Genomic DNA, 10087 nt, shown 5'->3' on the forward strand with positions numbered 1-10087 from the left:
TTTTTTTCCTGTAAGTGTCAAATGCAGAAACCCAGTTAATGCTCTGAGTTCGATGTTTCAAATGCAGTGCAACAAATAAATCAATTTTTTTAGTCTTCAGTGTGTGGAAAGCCATATCTTTGTGTATGCAGGTATTTGCGAATGAGCATATGTGTCCTAAGGGCAATGAATAAGTAATGCAGTGGTGTCTAATGAAAGATAATGTCTAGTTAATGATCTGTCAAAATGAAGTGTTTGTTTATTGAGTAAGAGATCATCCTGGGCTTTCATTTCCACCCTGTGACTAATACTGGAGGATATTACTTCTTTGTACACAAAGTACATAGACACACACACATTCACAAAAGGATGGCACACACAACAAAGAAAAAGAAAATCAGAAAATACAAAAGCATTCCAATGCTTAGTGCATTTATGCGCAGGGTGACAGTGACAGTGCTGGTTTGCTTGTGTATATATTGACAAGAGCAAAGTGTCTTATCTGCCAATTCAGCTACCTGCGGATTAACGGAGGAGATGGAAACAGAACATAACAGTAAAACCACCCTTAAATGGCCATGCAGATCCAGCCAACAACCATGGAGGCAGGATTAGCCTCTGCTTTATGCAGCACACAACGACAGTAAAAGGAGCGCAGCAGCTTTCTCACTCGGTGGGGCCGTGCTGCAAAAGAGCAATTCAGAATATTTGAAGTATGTTGCAATGATTAGTTGTGTAGAGTTTGAAGCTTTATGATGTGCAGCCAGATGGGAGAAGCGAATTGTAATGGATTGAAAGATGGATAAGAAAGGGTAAAAGTACAAGTATATAAGCCGTATTGAAAACTCACATCTGTGCACACACACACACACACACACACACACACACACACACACACACACACACACACACACACACACACACACACACACACACAAACACACACGCACACACACACACACACTGCTTTAAGGAGGGAAAATACTTGCTGATAAAGAGGTCACAAAAGGGTCAGGTTGCCATTAAAAGTGTGGAGGGAGCCAGAATTGAATCTTTTTATAAACAACACCTCATGGAAAGAAGACTGAGTGAACTTCAATTTTGACAGCTGAAGCTTGTCATATTGTACATTATATATATATATATATATATATATATATATATATATATATATATATATATATATATATATATATGGCATGCCGTTCAGGAAATTAATATTTGAATATATTGAATGAAACTCCGAATATATTGAATGTACCTTGAATATATTGAATGAACCTTGAATATATTGAATGAAACCCCGAATATATTGAATGAACCTTGAATATATTGAATGAACCTTGAATATATTGAATGAAACCCCGAATATATTGAATGAACCTTGAATATATTGAATGAAACCCCGAATATATTGAATGAACCTTGAATATATTGAATGAAACCCCGAATATATTGAATGAACCTTGAATATATTGAATGAAACCCCGAATATATTGAATGAACCTTGAATATATTGAATGAAACCCCGAATATATTGAATGAACCTTGAATATATTGAATCAACTTTGATATATATTGAATCAACTTTGATATATATTGAATCAACTTTGATATATATTGAATCAACTTTGATATATATTGAATCAACTTTGATATATATTGACTCAACTTTGACTGACGTCATCATTAACGCCATCTTGGACATCATATTTGCTGCTGCTGCAAAATATGAGCCAGTCAGCTCCAATCTAGCCACAGAAACCAGAGAAAAAAATATCAGTATCATGTTATAACATGAAACGTTTATTGTTAGAACAATAAACGTTTCACGTTTATGTACTATTAATCACGTGATAGTGTGTTGTGGCTGGAGTCGGGCCGGGCTGAGTCTCATGTGTTCCGGTTGTGAACTGGCATCACCACGACCCAAAACATGGATAAAGTTACTCCACTGTTGAGCTTTCTACGAAATCGCGGTGTACCAGAAGAGTTCCTCTCACGCATGGAACAAGAACATGTGAGTGTATAAAACTTCTTGTGAAAACTTTATTTCACTGCTGTCAAGGCTCAGTCATGCAGCTAGTATAACCTAGTTAACTTAGTCAGCCAGCCAGGGTTACCGGGTAACACCGGTACTATGCACAGTTTTGCATCCCTGCCCCGAATTACCATGTGGTTTCTATCAAACTTTGATTTTAAAGTGTCATTACTGAGTGTTAAGGGGTTGAGTTGCCGCGCGGTGACGCAATTCTAGCAGGGATGCAAAACTCGGCATAACACCGGTGCAGTTACAACAATTACCAGGAGAAAGAGATGCTGCTGCTTCAGGTCCTCTGTATGAACCGAACTGAACCTACATTCAACCAGAATGACCCTATTTATACAAGAAACCACATTTACTAACATTACAACAAAATCAAGTTATTGGGCTACTTATAAACTGTTTATCCCATAGCCTACATACACTCCAACATCTGCCAAGTAATCTGTATTACATCTACATCTGTATTACAAAGTGCACAGATTTAAGCTTCAGGCCCCAGTATAGTTGTTAAAGGTAGCCAAGTGTGTGTGTTTGTGTGTGTGTGTGTGTGTGTGTGTGTGTGTGTGTGTGTGTGTGTGTGTGTGTGTGTGTGTGTGTGTGTGTGTGTGTGTGTGTGTGTGTGTGTGTGTCCGTAAGAGAGCATATCTGCATGTATCATATTAACTCATAACAGGAAGCATTACATTAATCTTTGTTCTTACTGGTATTTTCTTCTACAGGAAGAGATGCAGCAAGGTGCGCATTTATGGAATACCCACATTATCCGTAACAGCAGAAATGCAGTAGCTCCAAGTGGACGTCCAATTCTTATGTACACCATCCCTCGTCTATTTGGAGGACAAGATCACCTGAAAGAGGTCTCTCAGGAAGCAGTGGAGGCTTGTAAACAAGAATGCCAACAAAGTTGTGATGAAACTGTATTCAGCTTGTGTTGCCTTATAATGGCAGAGAAATTCTTACACCCTTCCTGAGAACATACATACTTAAAGCCTTATAAATTTGTCTGGAAATTACAGACAAGCATTCTGACCTGCTGACTGAAATGAAGTGTACTGGTTGTGCGGGAGCGTGTCTACATGTTCCCACAGCCCTATATTCTATAGATCCTATATTCATTTTTTAAAGACATCTGTTTCTGCACCGTCAATCACAGTGCAATAAACACCACTGGTAATGAAAAAGACACAAATTCCAGTTAAATTCAAAGAAATGATCAACTTTAAATAACCATGGATATTTGTTTGTTTACAAATATTTGCATTAAGTAGGAAAAAATAATAATTGGGTGACAACACATTTGCTGTCATATGCAACAACTTGCTGATAAACAGTTTGGCAGATGGAAAATGTATAAGACCAGTTTGCACGTCTTAATCTGTGCAGAAAAAGAAAATATCTAAATGGGTTTAACAAAATACTTTGCCTGCACTGCACATCTGCTCACTTAAAACTATCAAAAAGGGGCCAGGCTCCTTAGTCCCACGTGGCAGTAGAGTTCATCCAGTGCTGTGTCCTGCTCATCATGAGAAGAGGTTCTTCCTGCCCAAACTCTGAGACTGTTGTGTTGTTTGTATCCCTTTATTTTTGTTTTCATGATATAAAACAGACATTTTTTCACTGTTGATACCAAAAACATTTGTCAACCTTCATGTTTCCAATGTGGATTTGTTTTAAATCGTATTTGGATGACAATAATCAGTGAAACTACTAACACTCACTTACTGACAGATTTCTGTCAAATGCCAAAATATGAAAAATGTCAAAATCATTTAAGAATAAATAAAACATGTTATAGATCAAGTACATTTGTCATGCACTTGTCATCATTTTCGTTCATATAGAACGAGAGAGGTCTTAATTTGATATGGTTTCTATGAATAAACATAAGAGAAAAATGAAATTTTATGAAAGACCAAAAATGACAGTGAACATTCACTTTGAAAGCTGCAACTATTCATTTATTTTCATTTAGGCATTGTAGCAACATGCATCTTATATCATATATAATATCACAAAATGACGTGTCTAAAACCATAGACTTAACCATATTGATTCATTCTGCCATCCTAAGTACCGTGCACAGTTCCCCAACTGTGATATTTTCATCAAATACAGCTTCCTCCTGATAGTTTAATATGTCATGACTAAATGTCTCAAATTTTCCAAATTTCTTTTTTCCGTGTGGGAAAAAAGGTCTTTAGCATACTGTAACATGTCAGCTTTTATTGGTTCTTTGGGTACATCAATGGCCCTTGTTCCGCCTCTTTTACATTTCCTCACTTGTTTACCTTCATGAATCCACCCTAACTCAACTTTTCTGGTCTTTCTTTTCAGCCGATCTGTAGTTTTTTCGATAACGTATTTTCTGCTTTGGAGAAGAAGTCTCCTCCTGATCAGATTTCTTATCATCATTCCCATCAATGCCCATCTTTTTCTTTAGTTTTTCAAGCAGTGAATGTTATTTTGGTTCTCTTGCACTTGCACCTTGATTTTCCATACAGAAGCATCTTCCTGATATCTGATCTCCATATGTTGGGATGTTCCAGCCAGAGTGTCATCATCCATACAGTCAATGACTGTGGCATCAATCTGTCAAGACAGACATAATTATTACAACTCAAGGACAAGACAACATCCTCCCACCACAGTTCCCACAGTTTTATCAATTAATTTGCTAAACTTTTCCATAATATTTGACGCAATTTCCATGACATTAATAGTAGTTTAAAATAAGCAGAACAATATATAGATCATAGGGCGCAATAATGAGGCTCTTACTCCAGGAGGAGGAGACGAGGAGAGGAAGAGAAGGAGTGATGGGGAGAGGAAGAGGAGGAGGAGGAGGAAGAGAAGAAGAGAAGGAGTGATGGGGAGAAGGAGAGGAAGAGAAGGAGTGATGGGGATGCTCACACACACACACACACACACACACACACACACACACACACACACACACACACACACACACACACACACACACACACAAACACACACACTTGGCTACCTTTAACAACTATACTGGGGCCTGAAGCTTAAATCTGTGCACTTTGTAATACAGATGTAGATGTAATACAGATTACTTGGCAGATGTTGGAGTGTATGTAGGCTATGGGATAAACAGTTTATAAGTAGCCCAATAACTTGATTTTGTTGTAATGTTAGTAAATGTGGTTTCTTGTATAAATAGGGTCATTCTGGTTGAATGTAGGTTCAGTTCGGTTCATACAGAGGACCTGAAGCAGCAGCATCTCTTTCTCCTGGTAATTGTTGTAACTGCACCGGTGTTATGCCGAGTTTTGCATCCCTGCTAGAATTGCGTCACCGCGCGGCAACTCAACCCCTTAACACTCAGTAATGACACTTTAAAATCAAAGTTTGATAGAAACCACATGGTAATTCGGGGCAGGGATGCAAAACTGTGCATAGTACCGGTGTTACCCGGTAACCCTGGCTGGCTGACTAAGTTAACTAGGTTATACTAGCTGCATGACTGAGCCTTGACAGCAGTGAAATAAAGTTTTCACAAGAAGTTTTATACACTCACATGTTCTTGTTCCATGCGTGAGAGGAACTCTTCTGGTACACCGCGATTTCGTAGAAAGCTCAACAGTGGAGTAACTTTATCCATGTTTTGGGTCGTGGTGATGCCAGTTCACAACCGGAACACATGAGACTCAGCCCGGCCCGACTCCAGCCACAACACACTATCACGTGATTAATAGTACATAAACGTGAAACGTTTATTGTTCTAACAATAAACGTTTCATGTTATAACATGATACTGATATTTTTTTCTCTGGTTTCTGTGGCTAGATTGGAGCTGACTGGCTCATATTTTGCAGCAGCAGCAAATAGACCCCTTTCCAGCCTACGTCATCACAGGATGCGCGCGCATTGTTGCGGCGGAAGTGCTGAAGAAGTTGCATGAGTTTGAATGGAGCGAGGGAAGATTTGTTTCTTAAGTTGCGTTTTTGGAGTTGCAGTAACGTATTAGAAGAACAACATGCCCACCAGCTGTTGTGTGTACGTGTGTACAAATCGAAATCCCGAGGAACATAATTTTTTTTGCAATTCCCAGAGGAAACAGGCCATTTCAAAAGCACCGTAGGAGCCTGTGGCTGCAAGCATCAGAATCGACTGGACCGAGGATCATGTAGAATGCCTGCGTTTGCAGTGCTCATTTCATATCTGGTGAGTTATCATGGCTATCTGGTTTAGCTTTACTTGAATGCCTTTAATTGAGTAACTTTAAGAAGAGTAAGTGTATTGTAAGTGTTTGCTACCATAGACTGTAAGTTTACTACTGGTGCTAGTACTAACTCATACAGCTGAGAGCTTCAGTGTGGTGTACATAATAATAATTAATATTAATATTATTAATATTATAGATCCATGACCATGGGTGTACAGCAGCTCCACGTAACTTAACAGCTTTAACCTCTAGCATCATTGTTGTTTAGGATGTGTGCCCTGGTCGTCTTTTCTCTGATTTGAGCATCTCAGAACACTTAAGAAACTTGAAAAGTGGTTATCTGGTGTTATTTGGCTAATGTGTATCTTTATTTTTACAGGTGAGATCTCACTGGACCACGAGAGTCCTGATTTTGTGCCCTCTTTTTTTTCATACACTAAACAAAACCAAAACCCCGATGCAAAGATCAAAAGGTAAAATACAATAAATGAGACCTAGCTGTTTATGTTTTTAGCTTAACCTAATGACATGATTAACCCATGAATATTAAGGGTTTACTTATTTTGGTATTAAGCAAACCATAACTGATAATTAAGATGGGAATGTATTGTATTACAGCTTGAGATCAGTATTTTTGTTCATTTGAGTTTTTTCATGTGAAGGTACCAAAGAAAAAAGAAATGGAGTGAAAGACTTCTGGTTGCTCCACCAAACCAACCTGCTCCTGCTCCTGGAACTCCAGAGGAATCACCAGCATGGATCACAGTCCTAGTAAGTGTAGCCACTGTTGTGTCATTTCATGTCTCATTGTATGTATAATGGTTCAACCATGCTGAGTATTCTCCCCCTATGCTGATCTCCACATCCATTCTTTTCTTTACAACCCATATTTATGCACAGTGTAGACTAACACAGTTGCAATTAATCTTAGGTCTATGTATGTGACAAATAAAATCTCCTTGTCCCTGTCCTTTTCTCCTCTCCTATTCACAACTGTCCTCTACTGATTCCAATGCCCCTCTTATGTTCTCTATACACCTCTCCATCCATCCATCCATCCATCTCGTCTTCAATTCTCAACTGTTCTCTTTTCTGCTAAAGCTGAAGAGGACATCCCAGTCACGAGGACAGAATACAATGACCTGAACCTGAAGTACACCGAGATGAAGAGTGACCACGTCAACCTGCAGGAAAAGTATCAACAGCTGCGAGATGAAAATGAGAGACTTAAAGAGGAGCTGAAGAAGTCTACATTTTCATACTCAAATATTAAGTGCAACATGGTACAACTGTTGTTTATCACTGGAATAACATCTGTGCTCTTTGACTGGTTGTGCACCAAAATTGCAGGAAGTGTAAAAATATTCAGCAAGAAGCTCTCTACAGGATCATCTTTTGATAGTGTTAATGAAATTAAGGTTGCAGCTCATGGTGCCACCCTTCGCATTCCAGCTTTCACCAAAGGCAAACGGCAACTTTCTGCACAGGAGGTCGACACATCAAGACAACTGTCACGTGTCAGGATACATGTTGAACGTGTTATAGGGAGATGGAAGAACTTCAGAATTTTGCAGACAAGAATTCCACTGTCACAGGCTGACCTTCTAGATGATATTGTTATTGTGTGTGCTAGTCTCACAAACCTTAGCAAAAGTGTAAGAAAAATCTAAGAAATAAGGGTTCTGAATAATAACATCAAGTCTTGACATTTTTTTATTTTCTCATCAGTGATTTGGAGCTGTGACTATGAATTGAATATCAGCCATTAATGATTTACTTGACTATTAAAGTTTTGCTAATAAACTACCGGAGTTATTTGTTTTTTCTCACTGATTGTGTAAATGTATTGATTATTTTCTCTTTTTAAAGCTACAAACATCCAACTTCCACAGCTGTAAATATGCTGCACAAATATACATATATTCACTATATGTGTTGTATATCAAACTCAGGTATATTATAGATATATTAATCCCCACAAACCCTCAAATAAAAATAATGAATTTACCTAAAAATAATGAACTAAGTTTTAAAAAACAGTATTTTGCATTATATGCCTTTTAATGTTTTTCTTTTTATCATATTAGTGGGAATAAGTTTCTGTAAATTAATGGTGATAATGTGAGATGCAGGATGGACAATAAAGCTCATATAATTTTTCATTTTTATTTTTTTTTAAATAACTATCAACTTCATTCAGCCAGCACAGACAAAGGTACACATGACATGGCTTTCATTCAAAGGCAATGCTTAATGAAACTCATTAAGAAACAAAGGGGACACAGTAAATTAACAAAAATAATAAGATAAATTAAATAAATATGAAATAATAAAATAACTTGAAATGTCTAATGTATAAAATACATTCAGTTGACTGTCATAATTCTTTACAAACTTCAGCTGTGACAGCTGCTGACAGTGTCGCAGCTTCTCCTGAGTGTAAACACTAGGTTTCTCAACCAAATACTGATGAATATCCGGCCATTGGACATCGGGCCACTTTGTGATATCTTCCTCCGGGAAGGAAGTTGCTTTCCATCCGCCAAAGTTAGTTTAGTAACGTAATTTCCACGATCTTTTTCCGTCAATCGGCTGGTGTAAACTGTCATGAACTCCGTCTTTCTGCCGCAACAATGCGCGCGCAGCTTGCCTACGTCATACTTGTTTACAAACACGGAAAGGGGTCTATATGATGTCCAAGATGGCGTTAATGATGACGTCAGTCAAAGTTGAGTCAATATATATCAAAGTTGATTCAATATATATCAAAGTTGATTCAATATATATCAAAGTTGATTCAATATATATCAAAGTTGATTCAATATATATCAAAGTTGATTCAATATATTCAAGGTTCATTCAATATATTCGGGGTTTCATTCAATATATTCAAGGTTCATTCAATATATTCGGGGTTTCATTCAATATATTCAAGGTTCATTCAATATATTCGGGGTTTCATTCAATATATTCAAGGTTCATTCAATATATTCGGGGTTTCATTCAATATATTCAAGGTTCATTCAATATATTCGGGGTTTCATTCAATATATTCAAGGTTCATTCAATATATTCGGGGTTTCATTCAATATATTCAAGGTTCATTCAATATATTCAAGGTTCATTCAATATATTCGGGGTTTCATTCAATATATTCAAGGTTCATTCAATATATTCAAGGTTCATTCAATATATTCGGGGTTTCATTCAATATATTCAAATATTAATTTCCTGAACGGCATGCCATATATATATATATATATATATATATATACATATATATATATATACATATATATATATATATATATATATATATACATATATATATATATATACATATATATATATATACATATATATATATATATATATATATATATATATACATATATATATATATACATATATATATATATATATATATATATATAGTTTAGTTTAGTTTAGTTTAGTTTATTTTCGGTCATGACATAAAAAAAAATAAATAAAAAACCAAGAGTAAAACTGACAACAAGAAAACGTTCAATTGTTCAAAGATAACATAACAAAAAAGTTTCCAGTATACAAATAAACAAATAACATCTAGACCGAAAAAGGGGTAGGCTGAAGCAAAGCTTATTATTTGCCTACCCTCAAAAAGATTAATTAAATTAATAAAATAAAAGCAAAAAGTAAGAGAAAGACTGCCCGTAAAACAAATTGCCTCTGTAGGGATAACAAACATTCCTCAAAAAATGAAAGATTTTTAAAATAAAGGTGCAGTCTACATGTTACCTTCATCCTTAAAAAATCAAAGCAAATCACCAATTAAATAAATAAATACCCAAATCAACATCAAGCCACTCATTCATTTAATATAAGGAAAT

The 10087-nt window shown here is 36.4% G+C and overlaps 1 long non-coding RNA gene across 1 annotated transcript; it reads left to right on the plus strand.

The window, feature by feature from the left end:
- The first annotated feature begins 6605 nt into the window (after positions 1-6605).
- On the plus strand, positions 6606-7366 carry LOC133463913 (uncharacterized). The gene is made up of 3 exons (XR_009784391.1): positions 6606-6691; positions 6881-6989; positions 7320-7366. It is a non-coding gene; the product is annotated as an uncharacterized LOC133463913 (long non-coding RNA).
- The last annotated feature ends 2721 nt before the right edge of the window (positions 7367-10087 follow it).

This window comes from Cololabis saira, chromosome 17 (assembly GCF_033807715.1).
Source record: "Cololabis saira isolate AMF1-May2022 chromosome 17, fColSai1.1, whole genome shotgun sequence".
Classification (NCBI taxonomy): domain Eukaryota; kingdom Metazoa; phylum Chordata; class Actinopteri; order Beloniformes; family Belonidae; genus Cololabis; species Cololabis saira.